Raw genomic sequence first — 17,142 nt, 5'->3', positions numbered from 1 at the left:
GCTTGGTTTGAAGACATTCTGTTTAAGACCTATTTTCTTCATGTTAGGAAGAAATAAAAAAATAAGACTGATACTCTGAAGCTGCTTTGTGTATCCACACATGATAATGAAAATCCACCAATAGGGTAGAGCTTATAAGGCATCCTGTGACAGGCAGAGCACTCAAGCAAAGCAATAGCATGCCCCAATTACTCCTGTAGTAGAATGTATTTTCCAAAGATGAACACAACAATCTATTTCAACCCACATGCTCTTTTGCAATGTGATTTTACAACTCCCCCATTAAGAGGTGGAGTCTAATTCACTTATCCTTGATTCTGAGGTGCTTTCAATGATTTGCTTAATCAATGCAATGGGTTCCAAGTGATGTTCTGGGTCTTCTGAGGCAAGGTAGTATGAAGAATTTTAGCTTCTGCCTGGGTCTCTTGGATGACTTGCTCTTGAGATGCTTTCTCTTGGAAGACTGAGCCATAGAAGTCATGTTTGGGACTCCAGGTGACAGGCCCAGCAGAGCTCCCAGCTAACAGCCAGCATCAGCTGCCAAACTGATGAGAGAGCCATCTTTGACATCCATCCTAGGCAAGGCATCAGCTGATGCAGCCTCAGTCAGGACCAGCTGCAGAATTTGCAGAATCCAGTGCAAAATGAAAAATTGGGGCCTCTTGCTCATCAAGTATTAAGAATTTTGAGATGGCAACAGCAGAGCATTGAACCACGTATGAGATCCTAAGCATGGGTCCCTATGTGACTCCACAGGTCCTGGACCTAACAGCTTTCTAAATGCAGCCATTTGAGAGATCTCAGATGTGAACTTCCCAGTTGAGCCCAGTCAACCCACAGAGCCATGGAACAGAGTGATAAATTTTTTATTTTAAGTCACTAAGTTTTGGGGTGGTTTGTTATTCAGCAATAGATAACCAGAAATCCTCCCCCCACACCAAAAACAAACAACAACAGCAAAATAAAAAACAGCTATAGGCAGCCCTAACCAGGAAAATGCTGAAAAAGCAAGTCTATGAGTAGGCCAAATTACATAGGAGGCTGATATTACACAATGAAATATAAATCCCAGATCTAGCAGTAAGGTTTCCTTGAGGTCAGGTTTCTATCTCATTTGGGCAGACCTTCGAAGAATAATGCGGGCAGTATACTTGCCTCAGAATGAGCTGAAGAAATAGGCATTACTGTTAAAAATAATAGTCAACCAAAATGTGAACAAAGTTGTACTCTGCAATAAAGTTTATTGGATCCATGGAAAGAAGTTAAAAATGAGGAAGATGAACAACTTTGATTATCTTGCTTAGCATCATGGAGAATAAGTCTTCTGGGGATATAAATATGTATAAATATTCTGATTTTCTAAAAAGTGACAAATTTGGGTTTTACAAACTGCAACTTAGGTACTTTAATGTAGGCTAGATTCTGGAATTGCATGTTAGAGGAATAGTTTGTGAATTACTAAAATAGGAAGAATTGATCACTAGGATCCCATGACACTTCATTAAGAATAAGTCATGCCAAAAATATGGCTTGGCACACAGTAGGTATTTAAGAAATATTAGCTCTATGAATTAATCTTTCTTTTCTTTCTCTTTCTTTCTTTCACGGTTACTTCACATTTCATAAAGAATTCACTTATTTAGCAAAGCACTTATTGGGTTTCTTGTGGAAAAGAGAGAAACGGGTCACAGGATAGTAGAGTTATGTGATTTATGACATTGAATAATAAGTTACAAATGCTTTATAAAAGAAAGAATGGACCACGTGGATTTTGATGTCACTGCTATGCCATTTACTAACTGTAAAACCTTGGGCAAGGTTATATAACCTCTCTCAACTTCAATCTCCTAACCTACAGAAAGGGAATAATAACCTATATACGTTAGGCACGAAGTGGTTAAACAGAAAGTCCTAGGTCAGTTGGCTGCATTCAGCCTCTAGAGGACCAGGACAGGTGGTTCCTCTGCCAAGGGAGACAATTAGAGTGAAAGGCAGGAAACAACCAAAGAGGAAAAGATTTTTGAGTAAGAGGGAAGTCCTCTGGGCAGCACTTGGCCCAGGAGAGATCCTATTTTTCAACAGACTAAAGCCACAGAGGCTCCAAACAGCCGGTTCTTCTCCCAAGTTAGAGAAAAGTCACAGGCCTTCTAGAGCATATTTTTTATAGGAAAGAGAATCATGACTCCTGAACTTCTCAGGTACAGAAAGATAACATAAGAATAACATAAATTCAATAGCAGAAATACATTAATGCAAGGAAAGCCCATGCTTGACAGACAGTTCCAGGCAGTTGAAAGATTAGCATTAAAACAGGAAAGCAATCAAGGGACAGTCCAGAAGACCTGGCACAGGAATGGCCGAGGGAGGTCTGTGGCCTAGGCCTCTCATTCAAAGTCCCCAAAATTTAGGCTTTTGACACTATCTCCAAATGAGGTTATATATGTCTGTCATGAGATATACTTAAACAGAATTGAAAGATTATGTTTATTATGTAACTTGAAACTTGTGTTCCTATTATTGGATCATATTACTTGTAATGTAATACAATTAATATTTTTAATAAATCCTGACATTATTTTGTTAATAGCACAAATATATCAATTTTTAAAATGTTAACAAAGCTGTTACCAAAAACCATTTAATATAAGCATTACCTCAATTTTTAAAAATTTTTAAAAATTCTTTCTTTGTTGATTTTTTGTTACCTCAGTTTTTATAACCCTATTTCAGCATTTAAAGATCTATATACCAGAGAGCAATGTAGTTCAAGTGGTTGAGTGCCTATTTCCCATGTACAAAGTCCTGGATTCAATCCCTGGTACCTCCTTTAAAAACAAAAACAAAAACACCAAAAAACCAACTCTCGGGAAACGGACTTTGGCCCAGTGGTTAGGGTGTCCGTCTACCACATGGGAGGTCCGCGGTTCAAACCCCGGGCCTCCTTGACCCGTGTGGAGCTGGCCCATGCGCAGTGCTGATGCGCGCAAGGAGTGCCGTGCCACGCAAGGGTATCCCCGCGTGGGGGAGCCCCACGCGTAAGGAGTGCGCCCGTGAGGAAAGCCGCCCAGCGTGAAAAGAAAGAGCAGCCTGCCCAGGAATGGCGCCGCCCACACTTCCCGTGCCGCTGACGACAACAGAAGCGGACAAAGAAACAAGACGCAGCAAATAGACACCAAGAACAGACAACCAGGGGAGGGGGGGGAATTAAATAAATAAATCTTTAAAAAAAAAAAAAAAAGAAGGAATGAAGTTCTGATATATGCTAAAACATGGGTGAACCTTGAAAACATGCTAAATGAAATAAGCCAAACATAAAAGGACAAATATTGTGTGGCTGCACTTATACGGAATATGTAGAATAGGTAAATTCAAAGAGTCAGAAAGCAGATTAGAAGTTACCAAGGACTGGGGAGAGGGGACATGGGGAATTATTGCTGAATGGCTTCAGCATTTCTGTTTGGGGTGATCAACAAGTTTTAAAATAAATAACTATTATGGTTGATTATTCTCACGAATGTAGTTAATGCCACTGAAGCATACATTTAAAATGACAAATTTTATTGTATATATATTTTTCCACAATAATATACATGAAGAGCCTTGCAAAACAAACATGATCTGGACTTTTCTCAGCCCCTCAGAGAGGACAGATGAAATAACAGTCAGTGAAAAGGTGATGATTCAGGCCACAACAGCATAGGGGCCACTCTGTGGCAAAATTCTCTAGAATGAGATAGATGTGGGGATTCTGGTCCCAGCTTTATGAGTAATCATTTGCATGTTTGGAGGCACTTACTCTATGGAAGTTAGTTTTCTCCTTTAAAAAGGAGAAGAAAAAATAAAGAAATTTTTAAAAGGGGAAGATTTTGGATTTAATGATCTCTAAGATACTTTTGTTCTTTAACATTTTTATGCAACTATTAACACTGAGTCTAGAAAATGGCCCTCAATCCCTTATCCAAAACATCTGAGGCCAGAAACTTTCAGAATTCAGAAATTTTCAGATTTTAGAAAGATAGTATGTGCATATAAGGTATATTATATGGCACTCCAGTGGTATCTACAGTAGACCCATATTTGTAATCAAGCATTAATATTTCTGCAGCAAAATATATGAATGTTCATGTTAAAAGGGAAGTAAAGATTATAAATAGCCAACATGACATAGGAGCTCCATTCAGGTTTTGTCATTAAATGAATTCAGGTCAGGTTGGGTCTTGCCATGGAATGAGTTTTTAAAAAAGAAAAACAAGAAACACCAAACCAGCTTTCAATTTTTGTAACTTTTAAGAAGATTTCTGAGTTACACAGTTAACCTCAATACCACTTATAAGTCATGACCTATTATTAAATGAAATTTATTGCATATGTCAATTAAGGTTTACAAACTAAATTGTTCATGTGCCTTGCCTTTGATTTTTCTTCACTGGTCATTTTTGGGGTTTCTTGGACCTTATAAAGTCCCAAGGTAAAAGAACTTCAAACATGGAAAAAGAAAGGTAACTGGTTAATTGCAAAACTACTTTCCCATATACAAGGATATATGGGAAATATATCCTTGAGTATAAATACTCAAACACCTGTGTATTTATTAACATATTTGTTTACAACCTAAAATGGAATCGTTTATTTTTCGAGCTGTACTCAAAGAATTACACACTGCATTAAAATCTGAGTCAAACTAAGGAGGATATTTGAAAAATATTCTGACTACATCCCTCTTCATTTTAAAACTCTACCAAGGTTTGTTAGCTTTGTTTAAAATTTCCATTTCCCAGGTTTCCAGGGAGGTTGGCAGCTTTTCTTATGTTTTTTAGGCATTTGTGTTTTCCCCATAGCCTTTTAGAATGCAGGCAGCAGGAGAATGAAGGAAGTAGGGGGTGGATAGAATGAATGTGGGGGTAGGGGTGGGATTAGGAGAGAAGGGGAGGAAGAGTAGAGAGTGGGGAGGAAAGAGTTCTGTCCAATTGCAGTCCTTCCCTGGGAGTCAACCCCCTCTCTTCTCTTGGGGCTGCATTCCCTCAATGCTCCTTCCCTTTCTTTTTCCAGAGTCAGATCCATTTTCTCACAGCCTGACTATACCACACTCCTTGGATAACTTATTTTAACCAGGCCTTTCTTTCCAAGGCATCCTCTTTGAAGAGAGTAAAGCATCAAGGTAGAGCATGCTTAGCTCTGGACCCTGGTCTTTTCCCACACTGAAAAGCATCTGAAGACAACTCTTAGAAAACACTGGTGACCATATCCTGACCAAGTACAGAGATCCAAATCTTGACGTTTTTGCTCTGTCTGATTGCAACATATTTAACAACTGGCATTTGTCATCAATATCCTAGTCAACCAAATAATCCTAGCAGAAAAACGAGTTTACCCAATAGGTAAATCTTCCAATCTCTTTGGCTATCTTCACTAATCTATACAGATAAAGAGCATGAACTTTGAAGTCAGTGAATAATTAGCTTCTTTTGGCCTTAACTTGTTCTATAAAATGTGTATATAAACTACTTATGCTTTGTGATTAGGTGAGTAGCAGAGGTAAGAAGGTAGCGTACCTAACACAGTGACGGTGTATATTAAGTACTTAATAAATATTTGTTCCCCTTTTCTCCTTGTTATAGAAATTTGTGGTACCAGCAAACTGACAGAAAGATAATGGAAAGTAAACGTGGAAAGGAAAGGATCTGGGGCCCCTGAAATTATAGACCTTCATAGTTAGACCAGAAGAGAAAGTTGATAACATACTTATTAAGATATGACATGTTTTAGGAGAGAATTTACTAAAATCCAACTATTTTCCTCAGCTTATTTGTACTTGAGACACATCCCATGCCTTCATCTCATTTCTATCACCTTCATGACTCTTTTAAGAGAAGCATGCTTCAGCAATAAGGTATCATGTTTGGGATCTTCCCTTAAGGTGATGGAGCACGCAGTCAGTGGTTGGCCATCAGGCTAGAATCCAATAGAATGTTTCCAGTCCCAGTGCTACCATTTACTGTATGACCAAGGGCAGATCTTGAAAGCCTCCTTTTCATCACCAGTAAAATAGTATAATCCCACTTAACTCAAAGAGCCATTCATTTGCTTGCAAATATTTGGGGGAGGGTGGGGAGAACCCATCATGTGTCAGTCACTGTACTAGATGCTGAGGATAGGCAGTAAACAAAACAAAATTCCCATCCTTACAGCCCTTGCATTCTAGTGGGAGATACAGAGATTATACCAAACAAAACAAAACAAAACAACCCAGCATTTAAATATGTCAGATGGCATTTCATGCTATGGAGAAAAATAATACCAGGTAAGCAGGTTAGCCAGTAGGGGCTGGGGTGGTGATAGAGCAGGTTAGTATTTTATATAGAGTGGTCTGAAAAGTCTCCATAATTAGGTAACCTTGAGTAAAGACTAAAGAGAGTGAGAGAATGAAGAGTGTTCCAGGCTGTTTTGAGATTTAAGTGAAACAAGGCAGGTAAACTCTTAGCATAATACCAGAGGTACGCTGGGTTCTGTCACTGTTAGCTGTTCATATTACCAAAAAAGGTATTACATTACAGAGAAGGTTACAGGTAGGTGAAAACCTTTCTACTTTCACCTAACACACTATTAGAGACCCTTAAACATTAAGAAAAAGAGGGGTGATGGCTCAGGAGGCTTCTTATACAATAAAATGTCAATTCTATGAGCAAATGTACTTCTCTGGGAGTAGGATGTTTTAAGGCAGCAGAAAAGAGAGTGGGGAAAGAGGTGTCTTCAGATTTACATTCTCTATAATAAATATTTCCAATTCTGAAATTGGCATGTACACTGAACTAGTAGTCCCCTTTATCAACAATAATAATATGATGATGACAATGAAGTTTATAAGTTTGTAAATGTTTTTCTCCCCAAGTCCCCAAGTGTTTTATAGACTTGACCTAGTTCACCCGCATAACTTCCCCAAAGACAAGTCTAAACCCATTTAAGAGATGAGGAAACTGAGGCATAAAGAAGCTGAGTAACTCCTTCAGATCATATATTAATAATTACAAAGGATACTCCAATCGGGATCCCAGGCTCAGTTTTCAAGCCAGCTCCCTATTGTGTGTATGTGACTCTTCATCTTTCTGGATCTCAGAAATGACTTGGAGGGTGCACTGAAAGGAAGCCAGAATGTCAGATGTTAAAGTGCCCATCCTCTGCTCATCATGTAGGCAGTGATCACTAAATTCTACTTTTCAAAAAGCTCCTTAAGAAAGGCCTTTGTTAGTGTTACCAAAATATTAAACATCTAGTACACCTCTCTTCTGTCTGTTACTCCAACTCATGCTGAAAAGTAAGGATGGTATAAGCAAATACAAACTGGCTGGTAAGAAAGGCCCAGTTAGGAATTACCCTTGCACTCAAATACAAATATTTGTCTTTTCTCTTTGGAAATCATCAGGAGCACAACACGAGAACTCTTTTTTATTAATACTTTCTTTAGGTAAGGCCTATTGCAAACCTTCTATGTTATTTAGTCCTTGTGACAAACTTTTGCATGAGAAATAATTAACCTCACTTTACAAAAGGTTATGTAATTTAGCTAATGTCACATAGTAAATGGAAAGGCTGAGATTCAGCCCCTACCAATTCATACCATTCTCACTCAAAGTACCTGCGAGCTGATAATCCAGTCTGATTACTTATGCCCCATTTCTCCCTTTACATGAAATATTGGCAAAAAAGTAAGAGCAGCAGGTGAAATTTGCACAGGGCAGTTTTTCTATTGTTTAACCAAACCTTCTTAAAGATTCAGTAGGTTGATATATGCAGCTAACATTTGGAATTTGGGAATTTACATCTGGATTTTAATAATCTAGTCTATCCCTTTGCTTGTTAACATGGATAATTGGTAGCTTTCTAGATGAATATTTCAGTGCATCTCTTTCTCTTATGGATATGACAGTCTGGATTTTATAGACAGGCACCTCTGGAGATCTGAGGGCAGCCTGAAACCTGGGGTTCTATGATATCAAGACTTTCTCAGACCCCAGAGGCAATTACTTGTAGTTAAATGCTCCTTGTAGTTAATGTTCTTTCTTTGGAAAGAAATTCATCTATAATTGAGGAGGAGAGGGATATTGAACTAGGTAAACTTGAAGGTGCCTCTCAGTGCTAAAATGAATTCTAAACCTATTCTTTTACTTTTTACCAGAAGCACGTATTTATAAAGCTGCAAGGAGAGTAAGGTTCATAGGCCACAACTCCAATAATGCTTCTCTAAAATGTTTTATATACACTGCAAATTCAATATGCCCCCAACAAATCCCCTCACCTTTCTGAGCTAAACTGCTTGTCCTATAGGCTCTGTGGCAGGGGATAGCATCCCCATCCACCAAGTCTTCCTAGTTGGAAACCTGGGAGTTCTCTTTAACCTCATCCTTTTCCTCACTTTCAACTGGTTATTATGGCCTGTTGTGATTGCCATGACCTCTGAAATTTTTCATCCCCACAAATTTGATATTATTCCCTTACTTCAAATTTCTGACAGCTTCCCTTGCATTTAGGATAAAGTAAAATAAACTCCTTGCGGGGCCTAACTCCTTAATGGGACTCTAGAGTCCTGCTGCTGGGATCTGAAGCCCACATACACTATTTTCTAGCACTGTACCCTTTAGCACAATCACCTCTCTGAACCCTGGCTTTCTCATCCATGAAATGGAGGTCATGATAGCCTTATAGAGTTGTTGGGAGAAATAGATGAGATAATATACATAAAGTCCTCTGTACAGTGCTTAGAACCTAGTACTCATAATAAGCATCACTTGGCTCTAGCAGTAGTGATAACAGTAATTCTTTTATCCTCCCTCCTTTTATTACCAGCCACCTAAAATTATTCACATTCCTGTGCCTCTTCATATTTTTTTTCTTTCTGCTTATAACGTTCTTCCTCTCTTTTCTCATCCAAAAACTCCTACCCACCTGTACTGGTTATCAATTTATTGACTCTCAGCTCCAAATGCATCCTTTTTGTCTGCTCTACAAAAGTGGACTTGGGCCCTTTAAATATTTTTCTTTTGCTAGCTGGCACTGAAGCTCTGTCAATAGAAAGCACTGGAGAGACATTATAGGAGGAAAGTTTTTGCTGCCTGATTCTGGTGTGTTCACTTAGCAGTCTCCTGCAGTGCACTCACCAACTCCTGCAATGCACTCACAACTTCTATAGTGCACAGCAGCCAGCAGCACCTTGTAGCTAGCAGCTTCCCCCAGCACTCCTCAGGGATAGTATGATAGTAGAGTGTCCCTGGGGAGACACTTCCCTGTGAACAGACTTCCCCAGGAAATTCCAGCAATTTGCACCAGAGCATCTGTACAGTGACTTCTCTGGCATTCAGTGAGCCTTCTCTGACAAGGACTGGATCTAAGATGGGGAAAGGAGGATGCTCCATTTCAGCTCTGAGTTTAGTGAGTTCTCCTTATATTTGCTATTCCTATATTCTTAAGAGTTTTCTTTATGTCTTACTGGCAATTCCCTCACTACTCGAATCCTCTTTTATGGTCAGTAATTCTTTACATTAAAATTTCTCTGTTCAAATTACTGGGTGAGACTTCTGCCTCTAGGAGGATAGAGTAGACATACTTTTTCCTACCAAACATTACTCAAAATCCTGGACAAATATATAACAAATATAAGAAGATTTTGAAAGGTGGAAAGAGAGCAGACCTGTTAGGGACTTTGGGACCGAAAGAATAACACAGTGATGAATTCCCTGAATCATTTTTCTTTAAAGATTTATTTATTTATCCCCTCTTCCCTGCCCCCCCTGTTTTGTGCTTGCTGTCTGCTTTCTGTGTCCATTCACTGTGTATTCTTTTGTATTTGCTTGTCTTCTCTTTAGGTGGCACCAGGAACCGATCCTGGGACAAAGGTGCTTAATCTCTTCTGCCACCTCAGCTCCCTGGTCTGCTGTGTCTTTTATTGTCTCTCTTCTGTGTCTTTTTTTGTTGTATCTGCTTGCTGCGCCAGCTCTCTGCATGGGCCAGCACTCTGAGTGGGCCAGCTTTCCACGCAGGCCAGCTTGCCTTCACCAGGAAGCCCCAGGAATTGAACCCTAGACCTCCTATAGGCAGATGGAAACCCAATTGCATGAGCCACATCCACTTCCCCTGAATCATTTTTTCACCTCATATATCCCAGAACCAGCAAGCTGGAAATGCCAAGAGGCACAGACAATAAAAATCCCAACAAAGCCTCATTCTCTCTAGGCAAAGGACAAGACAAGGGAAAGCCCAAGAAGCAGAAGACTTTTAGATAATAAACACTCTGTCTACAAATTACTATACCCAAACATGTCAGAACAAACTGTGGCCCCACGCCCATCCATGCCAGCTATGGCCAAGTGGGGAGCCTAGACTTCTACCCTCACCAGGCTACATTAGGGTGCTGGGTGGTACCAGAGAAGGGCAAGTAAGGAGCCAGAATTCCCACCCCCACCCTCCAATAGGCATCATTGAGACATCTCCCACACCATGGTGTCAGGGCAGACCACTAGAGAGCTTAGCTTTCCACCCCCAGCCAATAGAAATGTTGTGCCCCTCCTACTCCCACAGGAGAAAAATCTTCGGGATCAAGGACTAACCAAAGAGTTCCTAGACTTCTACCAAAAGCATAATCCATACATGGGACTTAGTCAAAATTAAAAACTTTTAATCTACAAAAGAGCCTGTTAGGAGAATGAAAAGATAAGTTACAGACAGGGAGAAGATGTTTGCAAACCATATATCTGACACAGGACTAATATTTATATAAAGAACTCTCAAAACTCGACAGTAAAAACAAACAGTTCAATTAGAAAATTGGCAAAAGACAGGATGATACATTTCACCAAAGAAGATATACAGATGGCAAATAAGCACAGATAAAGATAGTCAGCATAATTAGTCTTTAGGAAAAAGTGAATTGAAACCATAGTGAAATATCCCTACAACTATTAGAATGGTTAAAATTAAAAATAATGGGAAGCGCATGTGGCTCCGGTGATAGAGCTTCCGCCTACCAGTGGGAGGACCTGGGTTTGATCCCTGGGGCCTCTTGGTGAAAAAGAAGAGAAAGTGTGCCTGCACAGCAAGCCAGTGCCCACACGACTGCCCATGTGGAGCCCGCATGGTGAGCCAGTGCCCCGTGCAAGTGAGTCATACAGCAAGATGATGATGCATCGAAAGAGAGACAAGGGGAGAGTCAAGGTGAAACACAGCAGAGACCAGGAACTGAGGTGGTGCAATTGACAAGGAACTTCTCTCACCATCAGAGGTCTCCACGATCAAATCCCAGTGAATCCTAGAGGAGAGAAAATGAGAAAAGAAGGCAACACAGACTTCAAAACAGCAGGGTGGGAGGAGGGGAAGGGGGGAAGATACACAAATCTTTAAAAAAACTGACATGGGAAGCAGGTGTAGCTTGGTAATTGAGTGCCTTCTTCCCATTAAAAAAAAAAAGTGACAATCCCAAATTCTGACAAGGATGTGGATATGGAGAAACTAGATCACTCATACATTGTGGTGACAATCTAAAATGGTAGGACCACTCTGAAAAACCGTTTGACAATTTCTTACAAAATTAAAATGCAGCTAACATATGGCCCAGAAATTGCCTCTGGCTCATTAATCCCAGGGCAAAGAAAACTTATGCTCACACAAAAATCTGTATACAAATGTTTATAAGCAGTTTTATTCGTAATAGCCCCAAACTAGAAACAGCCCAGATGTTCTTCAACGGATGAATGGTTAAACAAACTGTGGTAAAGCCATTCTATGAAACACTATTCAGCAATAAAAAGGAACAAACTATTGATACAAATAGGAAACTGGATAAATCTTGAGAGAACTATGCTAAGTGAAAGAAAAAAAAAATCCCCAAAGCATATATAGTGTATGATTCCTTTTATATAACATTTCTGAAATGACAAAATTGTAAAACAGATTAGTGGTTGCTAAGGGTTAAGTAGTGAGTGGGGTGGGAGGGAAGTGGGTATGGCTATAAAAGCACAGCACAAGGGATCCTCGTGGGATGGAAATGTCTGTATCGTGACCCTATCAATGTCAGTATCCTGGTTGTGATATTGCACTATTGTTTTGCAAGATATTATCATCGGGGGAAACTGGGCAAAAGGTACAATAGATCCTCTGTATTATTTCTTCCAACTGCAGTGTATTCTATAATTATCTTTAAAAAATAACTTGAAAAAAAAATTACCACGCAGAGCAAGTGCCTGCCTTGCATGTGCTAGGTCCCACATTCAATCCCTGGTACCTCCTAAAAAAAAATATTGCCATGTGTTTCCTCCTTCCCGGTGGGACCCTGACTGGTAGACCATTCTTCCTTCTCTTCAGAAGCCTCTCCAGCCAGGCAGAGTTCTTCTTTCTCTCTACTGAGTCCACCAATACTTTGCATATTCCTTTAGCAAAACACATAGTTTGTGCTTTAAAGCCATTTTTGTACATCTTTTTTCTTCTTTAAACTTTGAGTGGACAATATCTTACTCATTTTTCTAGACAGCATCTGGCTCATTGATCAGTAAGAGTGGTTTGAACAAATGAGTGACTGGAATGAAGCTACTCAGCTGAATATAGAATTGAAGCCAAACCAATTCCGGTGTGGAGTTGGAAGGTGTTCTTGGTGATCCGGTTCATGGGCTCCCACACAGTGGTGACACTGTGCAGGCATGATCCTGAGCAGCTGCATAGTTTGTGCCATAGGAGAGCCACCTTGGATTTATAGCTGCCCAAAGTGGCATTTGGCCAATGAAAAATCAAAGTCAAGAAAATTAAACGTATGTAATGTCATGTCTCTGACCTCAGTCAAAATAGTTTCTTATGGGAGGATTGCATCCAGCATCCAGGTGGAATCTGAGCCTCCTCTTGACATAAAGGTGCAATGGACACAACCAATCCAGTGTCCACATAGAAGAGGTGGCATTGGATTGGGAAAAGTGGACATAATGGACAAAGGGTATGGGGAAAGGCAGGAAGAGATGAGAGGTGGAGGCGTCTTCGGGACATGGAGCTGCCCTGGATGGTGCTTCAGAGGTAATCACCGGACATTGTAAATCCTCACAGGGCCTACATGATGGAATAGAGGAGAGTATGGGCCATGATGTGAACCAATGTATATGAGGTGCAGAGGTGCCCAAAGATGTACTTACCAAATCCAATGGATGTGTCATGATGATGGGAACGAGTGTTATTGGGGGGGGGGGAGAGGGGGGGTGGGGGGGTGGGGTTGAATGGGACCTCACATATATATTTTTAATGTAATATTATTACAAAGTCAATAAAAAATAAAAAAATTAAAAAAAAAATAGTTTCTTTAGTTATTATATCTGGCCTTCTCCTTATTCTCCTGCCTCAGCTCTCTAATTTTTTCCACCCCTTTCTCCTTCCCGTGCTCTATTCATAGAACCATAAAACCTGAATTCAAAAGAACCATCAAGGTCTTCCCATTCAATAAATGAATACGCTATAGTCAGGACAGGGGTCAACAGCAAGTTTTTCTCAGAACTGACAACACAGAACCCTGTGAGAAGAGCATTAGCAAGAATCCGAATGTAAGGCATCAGCTCAGTAACTGAGGCAATGACCTAGAAGAGAGCCTGTGAACCCCCAAATAAAGGCAGACCTTTTCTTGAAAACATAACCAAAGACAGAAGTTGGAATCATGTTCCAAAGGTGATAATGTAAAATCCTGTAAATAGACTTGAATTTCATGAAATAGTTTCTATTCCTAAAGAAATAAAAGTATGATAAAATCCATAACTATACAGTCTTGACAACATGATGTCTTTAAATTTTGTTCTTTTCCCTCACAGTGAAGAAGGCAGTCAATTGACTGATATATCCAATATGCTGTGTAGATGTATTTCCCAATGGGAATGAGTAAATGGCTCTCTAGTTTTGAGACATAGGTCTCTCGTGAGTTTAGTAAATTAGTCTCTTAGCATCTAATCACCTCTTTTTTCCCCTCAAAGTCATCTTTATTTGAATTCATAAATACATTAGTTTATTAGGCTAATCTACTTTGCCTTTATTCTCCAAATACATGGGTTATTTATTACCTTAGACATTAAAACTGGTAAATGGTTTGGGGTCACCTGAAAATTTGCATTTCTAATCAGTTCCCATGATTCTGTTTTTAAGGCTGGAATTCTTTGATTTACTCAGTTTTTTAAAAAGCCAGACATGGAGATACGTGTGCCAATTTTCAAACCCTCCACGATCATCTTCCAAATAGTATAGTATCCACTTTCCCACCTTGTATTTCAATGTAAAGGCTTTGCTCCTCTTCTCTCCTCAAATCTGAGGTATTTTGGAATTCTTTGGAGAATTCTCAAATCTTAGCTACTTTGGAATTCTGTGAGAATTTTGTAAAACAAAGGTAGAAAGTGTAAGTGTAATTCACCAGTAGATTAAACAAGACAAAATGTACTTCTCTTGGACATGTGGTAAACTGAACCTAGATCCAGATTAGGGTACCCTGGAGAGCTGTTTCCTGCATGGTTTGTCTCCTCAGTCATTGTCCATAGGACTCTTGAGAAGCTGTAGGAATATGCAGGTGCCAGCTCGAGGCCTGGCTTCATCTCTAACATGTGGAATGGGACTATACATCATAGGGCCACCTGGACAGAGCCCGAGGAGAGGGACTTCCCACGGATATTCACGTTGTACTAATCACCTCTTGGTGTACTTATGAGCCTTCAAGGGGATAACCCTTCCTGGAAATCTGGTGACTGTCCCTAAATAATGTCTTCTGGTAAACCATCCAGATCGTCAGCCAGTTGCCTTGCCCAAGAAACACCTGACTTTACCCCAGGCCTTCATTTCCATCCAAATAAGAACATCCTAACAAATGGCCATGCTTCCTATATGTACTTGACTCCTGGTAGAAGAAATTTGGCAGTCATAGCGTACCTCATTCCATCTTCGGTTGTGCCTTTAGAAACGCCTTTAGCTGAAAATTGCCTCCTTTTCCTTTTCTTTTTATTGATCCTAGGTCTACCCCTTGGGGCTATGCTGAGAAAATTTAAGCTTAGGTTTAGTTTAGCCAACATTAAAAACCTAAAATAGGAAAGTAAAATGAAATAAAACAACCAAGTGGCACCAATAGTCATCTTATCTCTGCACTTTTATTTTTCTTTTACAATAATTACAAAGAAAACAAAGTATATATACAGGATCCCCAGCCCCACACACAATCTCACCTGAGGGGCAATCTCAGGGAGTAAGAGCCTCAGAAGAACTGGAGCTGCAAGTCAGCAGTAATTACCTTCCCAGTCTGAGGTCAGGGCCAGTGGTTGACTTTTCTCCTCACCAGACTCATTCAAGGTGTGTAAGACCTGACACTACTGCAGCTTTCTTAATAGTGTGTGCTTGTCAGCATACTGAATTAAGAAGGGAAAAACCAGTGGGACCTGTTTGTCAAGGCAACAGAATTTTCTTGGCTATCCATATGAGGATGAGTATCTGCAACATTAAATAGTGACAGGAGTGATGGGATCAAAAGTTTGAGTCTTGGTCTGCTCCAATTATTAGATGATGTAACCCTTAGGTAGGCTGGCAAAGTTCACATTTCTTAGAAACAGTCTACATTTCACTTTAGTAGCCTTAAAATGTACATTTGGTCCAAGTTACAACCTTCACCTTTTCTTCATTTTGCTGATGGTGATTTTGTATTAATTGGGAAGGTCACGGTTGTGTGTATAGAAAATGTGGATCCAAGAGCTAAAGTTTTATAAGCAGCTGCTTGGAGGTGATGTTTGAAAACTTTAGGTTCTTCAAATAGGTGAGTCAGTTTCTTCTACACTTGAATTTTCTCCTTCCTTCCTGGTTTCTAATTTCTATCTAGATGCTGAAGAATTCTGAGTTTAGAATACTAAACAGCTCTTCTGTGAGGCTACCTGTAGGGTTTTAATATATTGTAACTGTAGCTTTTAGAAAAACGATGATAATTGCCAATGATCAGCCAGGCCTAAAAGACTAAACATCTTTAGTCCCCTGGGTTACCTATGAAACACCATCCTCCCTGTCACTCAGGATGAAAGACTGGAGCTAATTTTCTTCACCTTCCTCTTCTCCCACACCTTGTTGACTTTACTCTGAAGCATTTCTCATTTTGGTCTCTCTCTCTCAATACCTTTCCCATAGATCATTGCAGAAGCCTCCAAATGAGAAAAGACACCAAACCCTTAACAGTTATCTGTGGGCAAGAGATTAAGAGACACTGTTACATTTTCAGCTATATGTGTACAATCTCTGAAAAAAATTTAGCATTTACTGTTTTTACAATCATAAAAGTATTTTTAAATAAAAAAAGGATGTGGGGGAGGGAGATGTTGTTTACAGAGGTCTCTTGGTATGATGGGAAGAGGGTATGATAGGAACATTTGAAACAAGGACATTTCTGTAAATTTTTTGCTTGTAACATAACCAGGAACCAAACTTTAGTTCCTGTAGTGGCTAAAGCAGCACAACTGTCTTCTATAAATAGAGTTAGAAAAACTCAGGCTGACTTCTTATACACTATCATCTGACAAAGAAGATGGAAAAGGCATGTTAGTCACAGACCAAGAGAAAGAAAGAAGGAATGAAGAAGAGAGGAAAGTCCTAAACAATTCATAATACAAATTAGTTTTAAAAGGGATTTCTCAGTGTTTGTTAGGTTAGTATAACATTTAGACCAGTAATGGGAACTATTTTTTGTCCAACTCCCTGGTTTACAATCACTGAGGAAAGCCAGCATGTGTCCGTGACCCACCTCCCCTTTCACACAGTCCAGATGCTATTTATGGAGCTGCTTGTCCCAGGGCTCCGGCCCCAAGGAGGCCTTGTGTGCTCTGTGGCTTGCTCTTCTGGAGCTGGACAGTTTTCAAAACCAGCCAATAACTGCTACTAATTTTTAAGAAGAAATGCTAACAGGGCAAGGGAACACACAACACTGAAGACTCCTGGGAAGAAGAGTTTTCATCTGGCTTCCTCATGAGTGGGCCCAACTGAAAATGCACTATACCAGTTCCCTCATGCCCAAGTTCTAAGTTTAAAGGTTGAGAGGACTCCAGTCATACTCTTTGGGCTCTGAGTCAGTCTCCTATTTGTTCATCTTCCCTACAATTAGTGCTTCTGGGGACTCTGGGA

At 39.9% G+C, this 17,142-nt stretch overlaps 1 pseudogene; it reads right to left on the bottom strand.

The window, feature by feature from the left end:
* Positions 1–14,494: 14,494 nt before the first annotated feature.
* LOC111761985 (small nucleolar RNA SNORA73 family) lies at positions 14,495–14,677 on the bottom strand (annotated as a pseudogene).
* Between the last annotated feature and the right edge of the window lie 2,465 nt (positions 14,678–17,142).

This window comes from Dasypus novemcinctus, chromosome 9 (assembly GCF_030445035.2).
Source record: "Dasypus novemcinctus isolate mDasNov1 chromosome 9, mDasNov1.1.hap2, whole genome shotgun sequence".
NCBI lineage: Eukaryota > Metazoa > Chordata > Mammalia > Cingulata > Dasypodidae > Dasypus > Dasypus novemcinctus.
This window is presented reverse-complemented; position numbering and strand designations above follow the sequence as displayed.